At 38.0% G+C, this 14,776-nt stretch overlaps 1 pseudogene; it reads left to right on the forward strand.

Moving 5' to 3' along the window:
• The window catches only part of LOC122708072, a 79,359-nt pseudogene extending 64,942 nt beyond the window's left edge, over positions 1-14,417 (forward strand).
• The last annotated feature ends 359 nt before the right edge of the window (positions 14,418-14,776 follow it).

Here is a 14,776-nt window from a genome sequence, read left to right on the forward strand (position 1 = left end):
CTGAGGAAGAACACTAGTATTAACTTGGTGAAAGGATGAAAAGATAACATATAGTGAATACATTTTAAGGCTTGTTTACCCCAGAACCACTTGTTTACACTCTAGGGTACTAAAAACTCTGGAAATTTCTCATTCCTCTCCCCAGAGATTTGATTATATTCCAGAGTGAAGGACTTTCTCTCTCTGAAGGGAGAATGGGATCTTGTGCTAGCCACATTATTTAAGCTTTGAGTCTCATAATTTCTGAGCTCCTCTCCTATGGAACAATCCTGATGAATGTTCAAGTGAACATCTGTCCTCATTGTGTTGCCCTGTGGGGGACTGGAAAAGTAATGCTAAAATGCTCTGTGGGTAATAACAATCTGTCTTCTGATCCAAAGATTTTGGTTTCCTGTCAGAATACCCTTGTCTGTCTATCTAGCTAGCTATCATCTATCTATCTAAACTTAACAGACAAATGGACAGAAGGAGGGAAGGAAGGAAAGGAGAAAGATTGGTTGAATATTAACCTGTCAGAAATTCCTTATACTCCTACATTGGATGAAAAACTCTACAGATAATAATGGAGGTCTATTCAACTTTTAGATATAAATTATTCCATAGTTTTTCAGATCACTCATGGTAATTTGAAGTGATGTTTTCAGTTCCATGCCAACAAATGAGCCAAATAAAATTCAATTTCTGATAAAAGAGTCAGAAAACTAAAAAGGATTCAAATGTTTGTTTTCAAAGTATTTACTAGAAAATGTGTGGATTGCTAAAAATAAAGAGTGATTAATCATTTATACCTGTCTTAGTGAAAAATTGTTCAAGAAAAGGAATGGTAGTTTGAGGCAAATTAGCAGAGATAACAAAGAACTCCTTTTTGAGATAACACATAATTCCATAAAGATGATCTCTTAAAATAATTGAAAAAGGAAGAATCATTTGGTCTAAGTTTTCTTTGGGACATGCTCAAAATATAGTGAATTCTCCTCTGAACAGAAGAAATAACAAAATCTATTAAACCAAAGATTCCAGAAACTTTTAACTTGCTATTTTGCTGACATTCTGAGTTTTAAGAAAAACTTTAGTCAAATGAGCGATTTGTCAATTTACCTATAGGCATTTCAAGGTTGTTTGTTTTTTTTCCCCAAAGTTCATTTAGGGTATAAAGTGATTCATGAAAAACTTCAAAAGGATTGATTAATGCAGTCTAGTTTCTATAGTTTCTGTTAAAATATCAGAAAGCTCTTTACTCCCCCCAAGTTTTATGGTGATTCACCTAAAAAAATCTCTCTCACTGGCAGAAACACATGTTGTTAGCTACATTTATACATTTAAGAGGAACACCATAGAGACCAAAATATTATGTTACTAAGTTAATGATATGCATATCTCATAGAATTTTCTGTAATCGATATCTGTGACCAAGTTGGCGACAGATCAAACAGTTCCCCAGACAAAATCCCTGGTAGGCCCCTCCTCTGAGTTCTTCACCCACTGACCATTGCAGAGCTTATTATATGGTTCACCTTTAGACAATAATTCACTGCCAGTGTATGATTATACTACAGCTGCTGCATGCATATTTGGGGATTTCTATCTTGGTGCTTAATGTGAATTATATGTAATATTTACCCATATGCTAACAAAAGCACTATGTTCCATATATTGCATACATTAGCTATATAGATACTCTTTTAGAAATATGCACAAATATCTAGTGACTTAAGCAAAAATTGTGTACCCCAACTTTGAGAGAAGATGGTACAAGGAAGTTATAAAAAATGCTCAATGTAATTTTCTATATTTATCTGTCATGTTATTGAATGGTTTCAAAGCAGTTTCACTGGCATTTCATCTGATCTTCAGAACTACAAGGTGAATCACCTTCTGATTTTTATGTCTGTCATGTGAGACTGGTTTAGGCTCATTCTAAATGATCCTAGAAGGTAGAACCAAACCAACAGATGGAACCTGTAGGGAGTCAATAAAGGAGCCTTTTCTGCTTATTAGATCTCTGTGGGTACAACACCTTGCTTTGCTGTTAAACTGTTTCTCAATGAAAATATCTAACACCATGACAAAAAGAAGTCAAGTAGCCACTGAGTTCAGATGAGATGACCTTTCAAATAGCTTCTAATGTTGGTTGTTGTTCACCCGCTCAGCTGTGTCTGACTCTCTGCGACCCCATGGACTGCAGCATGCCAGGGTTCCCTGTCCTTCACCATCTCCTGAGTGGTGAGTTTGCTCAAACTCACTTCTGTTGAGTTGATGATGTCAACTACCCATCATCCTTTTGTTGCCCCCCTTCTCCTGCCCTCAGTGTTGGAATCCTGGGTAAATGCTCTAGGATTCCTTTAGCTAAGGATAGGTAGTACCTTGCTGTCCTTCGGATCCTAAAGGGAATCCACCACCCCTTTCTTCCTTGTCTATATTCTTCTGTGCTATTGGACACATGCCCAGTTAAGACGAAGAACAGTTCAGCCATGAGCTGCAGCTGCTGCGTGGCTAATGGAAAAGGCAGCCAGGAATCCTCACTCTCTCTTTCTGCTCCATGCCAACAGGCTCGCCTGATTTGAACAAAAATCCAGTCAAGCTGCCTGCTTGGCAGTATGCAAGCGACACATCTGGGTGCCTCACAAGATTTCTAACTGAAGTGAGGGTCTGATTTCAAACTATGTAGACTCGATATTAAATGCTCTCTTCTCCACTGGGCTGTACCATAAGCCAGTGAAAGCTGGGAGCATGAAATGCTTGGGATCTTGGAGCAGCAAAGAATCTCGGAGAAGATCTTCTGCTATATTTTTCAAAATGTATTCCATGCAAACATTGCTTTGTGAAAGCCTCCCAGGGAAGAAAATGATCTGATATCAAAGAAATTAAGTAAATATTGTACATTTGGATCTTCCTAGAAGATTCACAGTGCACATTAATTTATTCAATGTTCTGAGAAGTCTTATTGTAAAGAAATTTCAGTAAGTGCAGAACTGACCAACACCATTTTTTCCCTTGCATTATGGTCACTAATATTCCATAGATAATACCCTGGAATATATAACAATATTTTAGTATCAAGCCTTTCTTTTTACATATGAAGAAACAGGTCCAGAGAGATAAAGTGATAGGTCCCAGGCTGAACAAACTGACAGTTATGACGAGACTCAGGTTTTCCTGCTCTTAATTGTATGTTCTTTTTTTCTGAAAGATTGTCCATGATCACAATCTGGACTTTCATACTTCATTTTATCAAGCCTAGGTCTGGTGCTCATCTTTAGACTGATCAGCTCTGGCTAGAGGGAAATGTCTGGGAAAAGCCTTTGGATAAGTATAAGCTTCACCAACCTACTGGAGCCAAGAGGAGTCATACTATAAAAAAACAAAAAACAAAAACAACAATATGTCAGACTGAGCAGAGATGTTCTACCAGATTTGGAATTTATCACAACTAAAGAGTTCTTCATTATTCTATGACTTCTCTAACACATGTATTTCCTCATTTTCACACACAATTCCTAATGAACTCTTGCTTAACCTACTTTACCTGTTCCATGAACCTCAAGTCCACTCAACCCCACTCTACTAACTGTGCAGTAGACAATTAGAAATTACGTCCTGTTAATGTTCCAGAAGTGACATGATCATCTGTTCAGAAATTCAGGATTCCTTCTCTAGAGGGCTCCATCAGATGCAAAGAAGGCTCTTGAGGTACAAAAAATATATAGACTTAACATTCTCCTCTAATATAGCTCAAGGTGGCAGAGAGTGGGGTGGGAAGGGGAAGATAGCAGCAGTGGAAATTCCCATTTAAAAAACTAGAGAGGGGAATGCAGCACACCTTGGACACTTATAGATGGAGGTAAGAAGATGGACATTGGATGTGTGACTAACTTCTTTGACAATTGACTTAGCCTCATAATTGGTCAATATTGACCCCAAGATCAGACTCTTGTAAATATTTTCACTGTTTTTCAGGATCATCCATGAAAGAGGCATTGTAGAATCCTTGGGTTGTCCCAACTGAGTTGTCCAGTTCTCTTGGTGGTGATTTTGGTGACTGTGAATTACTTAAGATGTTGAGAAATGTGGTCACTTTTTTTTCAGTCTTGAGAATATTTTTGATCATATAATTATCCTAAGACTATTTAAGTGACTGCTGCTCAATATCATTATTGTAGACACTCCTTACTAATTAACAGTATAGGAAACTGTGTGGTCTAACACAGACTGAACTACAAACTGAAGATGTTGTCCATTCTTCTAATTTAATTTCTACTTAAAGTTATCAGCCTTGGAGCATAAACAAAACACAGTAGGGCTGACTTGGGCAGCTAGATATTTTTTTCCATAAATGAATTTTAGATCAAAGCTATCTTATAAAATTTCCTTCAATGATGGAAATGCTCTTATTTTGTGCCATCCATTATGGTAGACATTAGGCATACATAGCCTCTAAGAACTTGCTAAGTGGCTTGAGCCAAAGAAGAACTACATTTTTCATTTTATTTAATTTTAATTAACTTAAATTTACCTGGCCACATGTGGCTAGTGGCTGCCATACTGGACTGCACAGCTCAAGAATGATGGAATAATGCTAAGGTTAATTTCCAACCAGAACTACATAATATAGCAATTGTCAAAGGGTGCTTTGTGAGATAAGAGGAGTAAGAGACTATGAAACTGGTGTTCTCTGGTTAATCTCTTTTTCTGCATATTCATATTTCAAACGTCAACCCTGTGTTATCTTTAGCATCAGAAGTAAAGTTTATTAAAAAAAACACTATACTAATATCTCAACTCAGAAAGACCAATGAAAATTTGATCTTAAGCAGGTTAAGATCTTCCCAAAACAAAGTTATAGACTTACCCCATTATTTCCAATTCTAGTTTTTAGCAATGTAACCTTGTACAGGAACTTCTTGCCCTCTTGAAATACATCTATGGAGGCCATCAGAAATAAACAGCAATTTCTGCTGATTTAGTAATTTGCTTTTCTTGTTTTTCAGCCCCTAAATCATGTCCTTTCTAATTGTGGTACTATAGAAGACTCTTGAGAGTCCCTTGTGTGGCAAGAGATCAAACCAGTCAATCCTAAAAGAAATAAATCCTGAATATTCATTGGAAGGACTGATGCTGAAGCTGAAGCTCCAATGCTTTGGCCACCTGATGCAAAAAGCTGACTCATTGGAAAAGACCTTGATACTGGGAAAGATTGAGGGCAGGAGGAAAAGAGGGTGACAGAGGATGAGATGGTTGGATGGAATCACCAACTCAATGGATGTGAGTTTGAGCAAGCTCCTGGAGCTAGTGAAGGACAAGGAAGCCTGGTGTGCTGCAGTCTATGGAACAACAAGAAGTCATGTCCGACTCTTTGCAACCCCATGAACTGTAGCCCAGCAGCCTCCTCTATCCATTTGATTTCCCAGGCAAGAATACTGGAGTGGTTTGCCTTTCCTTCTTCAGAGGATCTTCCCAACCCAGGGATTGAACCTGCACCTCCTGAACTGGCACACAGATTCTGAATACCACCTGGAAAGCCCAATAATTTACTACAAAATTATCACAACTTCAGCCTCAAAGAGCATAATATCTGATCTCAAGAGAAAAATCAGGTATTGTTACCAAAAATTAACAGGTTTTCATTCTATTTTTGGAATCGGGAAACAGTGCTTCCAGCCCCCATGAATTGGTTCCATATTTTCTCCAAGGTTATATTTTTTTAAAAAACACTTGCAGGTTTAAGTATTAGTATACTTTTGGTTGCAAGTGACAGAAACCCATTTAAGATACAAAAATTAAGGAACTATGTATATAGGAAGGCCTCATAGAAGGCAAGACAGGAATACTGAATCATATTTACAAATAAGAGCTATCTTCCAGATATGCAGTGACACCTGGTGAAATGCCTGGTATCTGATAAACCCCATCCTGAACACAGGGCATAAACTGTTTTTCTTCTATGGATAAATTTGTAGGAAGATTCCTAAACACTTTGTTTTGTTTTTTATATAGACTATATGTATTTTATTTTTTCTTAGTAGCTTCCAATCAAAAGTTTAAAATTCTGTGTGGTCCATATTTGTAGCTCAGGACCTCTCAAGGACTGAACTTCCTCCGTCACGTTTTGTTCTCACTTGAGACTCATTTTATCTCATGAATCACATGCTTTGGATTCTTTGCTGTGGCTTCTTCCTCCATCAAATTACTCGTAGCTTCACTTTGTAAGACAAAAATTGCTTTTTTTTTTTTGCCTGCTTTACACTCCTTCTTGACTTTTTACTTTACATTTGTTTTCCATTTCTGTTAGTATTCCCTGAAGATGCCTAGAACCAAAGGGACTGAAAGAGCAAACAACATGTCAACAGCAGACCCCAAACATTGAGCACTTAGTACAACTTGGAAAATGAGGGAGAGTAAGAGCAACATGAAGGTTAATGGGCTTTAGTTTCTGCTACTGGGGACTGTCTGACAAAGACTCACAGCACAAGTGCCAACACACATCAGTGAAATTTCATAAAACCTGCAGGCACTCTGTGCCATTTAGAACAACAAAGCTGATGGTTCTGTTCTTGGAGAACCATTTGCCTTCAAAAGAAATTGGTTTACAATAATGGATGGACATGAAACAGAGTTATCTGAAGAATGATTGAAGATATAGGAGACTTCAGCCTAGCATCAGAAAATTACACAACATAAGGGTCAAAATATTACATAACCAAAAGTCACTTCATCTAATCTTCTATACAATGTTTAAATTTCCTAACAACTACTTGCCTAACTAATGCTTAAAATGAGGATTAGTTTCTTCATTCCTTAAATAAGCAAAGCAGCTTGTTGAATAGATATGTTTTGAAATGAGTTTTTACTGAGTTTTCACAAACATACAAACATTACACAAATTATAAATGGATAGCTCAATGAATGTGCAAAGTGTGAACTTGCTCTCCTTTTTCTGTTCCTGAGGGTCATCTGTCTACTTGATTTATTTTTAAAAAATATTGTGGTATAATTGACATATTATATTAGTTTCAGGTGTATGATAAGATTCAATACTTGTGTATACTGTGAAATTATCACCATAACATACCATCCATACCTCACAGATTGACAATTTTATTTTCTTGTGACAAGAATTTTTTAAATGCACTCTCTTAGCCACTTTCAAGTTCACAATATAGTATTATTAACTATAGTTACCATTCTGTACATTACCTCTGCATGACATTTATTTTGTGTCTGGAAGTTTGTACTTTTTTATTGAAGTAGAGCTGATTTACAATATTGTGTTAGTTTCAGGTGTACAAAACATCTTGGAAGTCTTGTAAGCATGGGTGCATATCCCATAAGTCCACTAAGTTATGAAACATTAGCAAGATAACTACTGATATTAAAAGTTTGAGGACCAGTTGCCTAACAAAGGAGAATTCACTACTGGAAATGCTGCCCTAAGAGACCACTCAGTGGACAGTCCCTGGCAATACGGTGCATAGAGCCTGAGCCAATCAACACTTCTACAGTGAGTAGAGAGCTCACGCTTACACAGTACATAACTCACAGTGCCCCGAGTTCTTGCTCACCTCGTCAGCTACCAGATATGTAGATGGGCTTCCTGTGGTGGGAATAAGATGGGCAGGTTCCCTCTAATCAGACCAAAATAGGTGCAGCAGGAGAGTAGATGGTGAGAGCTCATGCCTTAGATTCCTTTCCCTCTTCAATTATCTAGTTTTTTCATAACTAGATTCTTCCCTTTATTTCCTTCCAGTCAGTAGGCCTGTCTCTATGTGTGTCTATGTCATAGAAATACAATATAAGTATCATTCTCGCTGGACCAGGACTCCCCAAACACTGAAATTACACATTTACCTAGTGTTCAATAGTCAAAAAAGATGTATTCCTTTTACAGGAAAATTATTAAAAAAAAATTTTTTTAAGGGCCTGAGGTAGTAACTCAAATGCTCTGAACACCAAATTTTACAGAGCATGCAACAGTGAATCAGACAGGTGGATATTTGTTGAGATCAAATCTTTAAAATGGTGACTGGCCTACATCTCTCCCCATTTTGTGATTACTTTCTAAAAATAAGGTTGCTGCAGGGAACTCTACTTAATACTCTGTAATAACCTATACGGGAAAAGAATCTTAAAAAGAGTAGATACATGTATATGCATAACTGATTCACTTTGCTGTACACCTAAAACTAACACAATGTTGTAAATTAACTATATGCCAATAAAAATTAATTAAAAACATAATAAAATTTAAAAAATGGTGACTGGCTTGCTAGTTACAGGTGGTTTGTTCTAGTCAACATCAGAACAGGACATGTCAACCAACAACACGGGGAGAGACCTATGACTATTTGAACTATACACACCACCCCACACTTACTACACTATCCAGTGTGACCACAATGTACACAGAACATAGAACCCTCCCTTCCTCTCTCCCTTTCATCCTTTCCTCTTTCCTCTCTTCTTTCTGTAACTATTTATTGGGTTAAGTATGTGACAGGCACTTGGGCGGGACACAGAAGTGAAACAGCATGTTTCAGGTGGTTTTTGAAATTTAAAATCTTATAAAGTGTGAATTCGTCAAGGGAAAACTCTTGTGGAAATAAACCTTGCAGACCAGCCTGGGTAGCAAGGTGAAATTAGCTTACGGGGATGGAAGGAATAGGAAAGTCTTACCCTCGGTTCAATGCTAATTCACCACAGCTTCCCACACAATTTACTGAAAACATAAAACAACACATCATAAATGTCTACATTTTTGTGCCATGAGGATATCATATCTCTGTGACATCTTGTTTGCTGGAATATTTAGGTGAGTTACAAACGTACCAGCACATTGTCCTATGTTAACAAAGCTTCTAAGAATACACATGTTTATACATTGCTCAAGGGCATGGATATTTTACCATAAACTCCTCCTTAACCTCATTTAGCCTAGTAACTTCCTAATATATGCTGAAGACATGCAAGTCAAATGATACCCTGGTGCTGTCAACTAAATTGCAGAAGAGTTTAAAATGAAACTGATCTCTTCTACCCTGTGAAATTTAGAGCTTAGGTATTTTTCTCATTTCAAGGCACCAGGATTCCAGAGTTCTTTCTAGAACATTAGGGACACATTATCAAGTTTACCAAAATTAGAAACACTTTTGTTTTTTTTTTCATATAGGAGAATATATATCTTCAGTTTTAATCTCAAGTACACAGTCAATAAAATCATATGCTAATTACATTTTAAGAAGAATAATTCTAAGGAATGGATCAAATGGTCTCCACCTTTGTTCTTGTGGCATATTTCATGGTAGAAATGTGTTATCTTAGCCCCTGACTCTGCCCATGTTACTTTACTTAGCACCCCCATTTCTGGGAAAGTCCAGCCAGTTCTACTTGTGTGGCATGGGAGAGACGAACATTCTTAAGTAGAATGAATTATGCAACTGAACGGATCAGTGATAACTGTGGTTTAAACTACATTGAAGAGCAGCCAAAAATTAAACTGACCAAATTTAGTTCCATCTCAGCCTTACTTGAACTTATTTAAGATGTCCATGACTGTTTAACTTTCTGCCTTATAGAATAAAAATTAAAATTTTCTCTACTAGCACAGCAAACTATATTTAATATCCTGTGATAAACCAGAATGGAAAAGAATACAAAAAAGATACATGTGTATGTGTGTGTGCATCTGAGTCACTCTTCTGTACAGCAGAAATTAACAACATTGTAAACCAACTGTAATTCAACAAAATTTTTAAAATTTCTATAATAATAAGCTAAGAAGCAGGGTAGACCCAGAAAAAACAAAACACTCCCTAAATAGAATTCAATGAATTATTATTTACTAACAATGACTCTTCCTTCTAACTAGATTTTGATGCAGATTTGACATTTAAGGTCTGAAAGGTGCTTTAGGGTTTATATAAACATTAGCCCCTGACTCTGCCCATGTTACTTTACTTAGCACCCCCATTTCTGGGAAAGTCCAGCCAGCTCGACTTGTATGTTATCATGGAGGCAAAAATTTGCAAAATTGTACTCAAGTTCATCACAACAAAAGAACACAAACACACAAAAAACATCTGGAAAAGAAGATAAAAAAGAAAGCATGGGTGGTCACTTTTCCTAATCTATACTCTCCCTAATAAATCAGAATTTGCTTCTATACAAAAATAATACATCATCTCTCACATCTTGAAAGTTGCTAGAACTATTTCGTGGAAAAGTGACCTAATGCCGAAACCATCTCAATCAATCCTAGAGCTTCCTAAAAACACCCAATGAATGACACCTGTTTGGAAAACATTCATTTGCTCCCTTGTATCATGCTGGCTACTTCTCGGCTTCCTAGCCAATCTTTGGTGAAGCTTGTAGATGACCACAGTCCTCAATTGTTTTTCCGCACATTTTACCATTGTTCCCTTACTTGTTTCTTTTGAATCTGATTTCTGCTATTATCTTTTGGATCTTTGGTTGAAATTCTTAGAAAAATCCTCCTGGAAAGCTGTTTATTCTTTTCACCCTCTTATTGGTGCCTTGGAGAGCAATACCAATAAGAGACTAAGAACAAAACCAGAACAAGTCATTTTATCTTTGAGTTGTGTGGCTACAATCAAAACCTCATTTGTGATACATAATCATGCAATATTTTACTTTCCCTTGTCAAAGTTGGAACATTCTCAAGACATTTGTACTGTCTGGCTTCATTCATTAGTGGTGGTAATAGTGGAATGGGGTAGAGTGGAAAAGGGGTTGAGGAAATTGAAACTCTTATCCCCCTCAAAAAAGTGAATTATTTTGGAAGCAATAACTGAATTCAGTCAAAATACGTAAATCTAGTGGGCCTTAGCATAATCTGCACTTTTTCAAAGGAGAGAGAGAGAACTGATAACCACCCATAAGAAACAACTGCCTGGGGACTTCCCTGGTGGTCCAGTGGCTAAGACTCCACGCTCCCAATACCGTGGGTCCAGGTTCAATCCCTGGTCAGGGAACCAGATCCTACATGCCACAATTAAGACCTGGCATAGCCAAAGACATTTTTTAAAAAGAAACAACTACCTAGCTCTCTCTAGACATAGCCAATCCTTCCTAGATATAATATGTGCCACTTGTTGAATTACATTTGCAGAAAATGCTGATGTAATAACTACTTCAGAGTTTTTTCTAATTTTCCACACAGTGCTAGAAAATTCTCATGACTTTATGCACTTGTGCTGTTGGGTCATTTGTGTGTGTGTGTGCGTGTGTGTACGTGAAAGTCCTGTGAAAGTGTTAGTTGCTCAGTTGTGTCCAACTCTTGGTGAGCCCACAGACTGTAGCCCACCAGACTCGTCTGTCCATGGTATTTCCTAGGCAAGAATATTGGAGTGGGTAGTCATTTCTTCCTTCAGGGCATCTTCCCAACCCAGGGATCGAACCCAGGTCTTCTGCGTTGCTGGCAGACTCTTTACCACGTGAAGGATCAAATGGCTGCCTTGATCCCATGCGTATGCAGAAGCCATGGGGAAAGTACTTATTCCTAGGGGAATATATTGCATTTGAAAAACTGCACAAATGAAAACATCATAAAACTTCTGGTAAGCTCACTGAAGGTTTGTATTCCTGGACACCCACGAGCCCTTGTGCACATGGATATGAGTTAACTGCCCTTGTCAGACAACAGGAACTGCTGGCTCTTTTGTGAAGAGGATGATGTGTCTTCCATTTTGGACACACATGGAAAATGTTCTTAAATTGCTTTCTGTTTCTATCGTTAAATGTGGGAATATACCTAAAAACCACAGCAAAACTATTCTTCATGTGTGGTCTGAAACATGTATCCCCTTTTTCCTATAGAAGTAAGGAAATTCTATATTTAGTCTTTTGTGGTAGAAGGTAATAGATGACTTTGAGATCTGAAAATTACTGGAAGGTTTATTCTATTAATAAACTAATAATCTTGGTGTTTAAGTTCTGCATGCTTAGGAACTTTTAATTAGCAATTTGGTCTTTGTACATTTAAAAAGCTAAAGCTAGATATTAACGTATTAACATATTATTCTATACTTCATCATTTATGAAACTGGACTTGACTTTTCTTTCTGTTGGAAGGAAAATAAAGTCCGTCCTCTGACAAAATAGACTTTTTTTTTTTAGAGCATAAAGCATGGGAATAATGGAGGAAACTTAAAACGGAAGCTCAAGAGATTATAAATAAACATTCAGTGAAAGATACTTAGTGGATACTCCATTCACACAGACCGTCATCCTGAGATTTAGCAAAAAATTGTATGGTTACTCAGGATGGAATATTGGTCCCTACTGGCTGGGCTTCCTCACTAACTCTGAGCCTCCTCCCTTGGCTCTCATCATAAATGCTCGATGCTCTGGTCATATCAAACTAAAGAAGTTCTGTCCAACAACAGAGGCTCCCATTGTCCTTAAGTCCAAAGAGAATAACATTGCTCTAGGCTCTTACGTGTGGAACATCAACACTTTAAAGCTTTTAAATCCACTGTACTTCTTTCCTCTGTGTTGATGTATCATCTACTGTGCAACTTTTACTAAAATGGGCCTTTTATCTATTTTGGAAATCACTAGGTAGATCATTTCCCCTCGGATGATTTCTCCAAAGCTTGTATACAACTTCTCATGTTCACTCGGTACCTAAGAGCAATAGTTTATGATCCCAAAGGGTACTGAAGCAGGTAGCAACCCCAAGGTATTGGATGCTGGACAAACTGGCCAAAGGACTTGCTCTTGTCCATCAACCAGTGGCCCCAGACTGAAAGAATGCCTTCCCTTCAAAATTTTCTCAAGGAACAGACTTAAGTATTCTCTAACAGGAGATAAAATAACTCAGATATGCATGCAGTGGTTCAATATGATTCATGGGCCAAATCCACTGGGTTTACACTGGAGTGGGTAGCCTATCCCTTCTCTAGGGGATCTTCCCAACCCAGGAATTGAACCGGAGGCTCCTGCATTGCAGGTGGACCCTTTACCAGCTGAGCCACAAGGAAAGCCCAAGAATACTGAAGTGGGTAGCCTATCCCTTCTCCAAGGGATCTTCCCGACCCAGGAATCGAACGGGTGTCTCCTGCATTGCAGGTGGATTCTTTACCAGTTGAGCTACCAGGGAAGCTTCACCACCATGGTGTTGTCTTTTCCAGTATCTGCTCAGAAGCAGACCCTTCTCTGGAGAGGAGGGGTAGGGTAGGGAACAGAAGACAGCTAAGTGCGCAAATAGCTTTCCCTTTGGGGCCTGGGGACAGGAGAAAGTTTGGGAATACCCATATGTGAATCATACTGTGCTAAGTATAAACTAAGTATAGACTCTCTACATATATACATTTTTATTATAATAAAGCCAAGTTAAAGTTGAAAGCTTTGTTTAGATACTAAAAGGCAATAAAATTCAAATTTACCACATCGATTTAATCTGAACATTAAAATTCTTTTGTTGAATCTAAGTTGACATATCACATCTGCTATCTTAGTATGTGACAGCTTTGAGTTTGTGAGATATATACACACATATAATATACCTATATATATATATGTACACATGTATATACATATCATATGCTCAGTCATATCCAACTCTTTGCAACCCCATGGACTGTAGAACACCAGGCTCCTCTATCCATGGGATTTTCCAGGCAAGAATACTGGAGTAGGGTGCTATTTTCTCCTCTAAGAAATCTTCCAAACCCAGGGACTGAACTCTAGTCTCTTGCATTTCCTGCCCTGCCAGGCAGATTCTTTACCAGAAGTGCCACCTGGGAAGCCCTACACACACACACACACACACATACACACACGCACACATAATTAACCATGCTAGGAGGAAAAAGAAAGAGTAATAGATTGATTACAAGGTCCAAATTGATATAAGCTACCCGTCTGTTTTTATGAATGTTATCGGCACTGACAAGACAAGAGAGAATTTCTATCTGATCCATGCCACCAAAAGTCTGTGCTATTCATTGTATTATGTCTGAGAAGCCACATACAAGTTGTGCAGAGTGGGCACTAAAAGAATCCCTCATCGGACAATACATGATGCTTACACCAGCAGCTATCTGGATCTTTTCATCAAAGTAAATGACAGACACCATTCAGATTGATGCAGAGACTGGTAAGGTTACCAGTTTCATCCAGTTCAACACAGGTAACCTGAGTTTGGTGATTGGTGGGGCTGACCTGGGAATAACTGATATGATCACCAATAGAGAGACATCCTGGCTCTTGAGATGTGGTTGATGTGAAAGATGTCAATGGCAGTTCTGCTAACCTGGCTTCCTGACATTTTTGGTCTTGGCAAATACAACAAACTATGGATTTCTCTTAACCAAGGGAAAGATGGCTATCTCACCATTGCTGTCGACAGAAAGAGACTGGTGGCCAGTGATGGGGATGGAGAGCTCCTTGTGGCTAAGTAGAGATATTACGGCACAGAAAACAACTACAGAAACCCTTGAGAAAACTGGTATCTTGCCATTGGTGTGGATTCAAATTCACCACAGCACTTTCACCAAAGACTAAATTCTCAAACTGCCAGCCTTTTCTTCAATTAATGTTAGATCTGTGACTTTGATGCTAATCTTCTAGCCAGATACAGGAAATCTGACTTTCAGCCACAATCCTTGTTTGTCTTTGGCAGAAGAATTGTTGATTTTTTAGGTCCAGCCCTTTTGCCAGGCTGTTATTCTTTGTTTCTCAGAATCATACCTTCTGTCAAACGATTCTTTCCACATTCCACAAATATTCCTGATTTTCTCATCATTCTACAATAGGAAAG

Source organism: Cervus elaphus, chromosome 14 (assembly GCF_910594005.1).
Source record: "Cervus elaphus chromosome 14, mCerEla1.1, whole genome shotgun sequence".
Classification (NCBI taxonomy): Eukaryota; Metazoa; Chordata; class Mammalia; order Artiodactyla; family Cervidae; genus Cervus; species Cervus elaphus.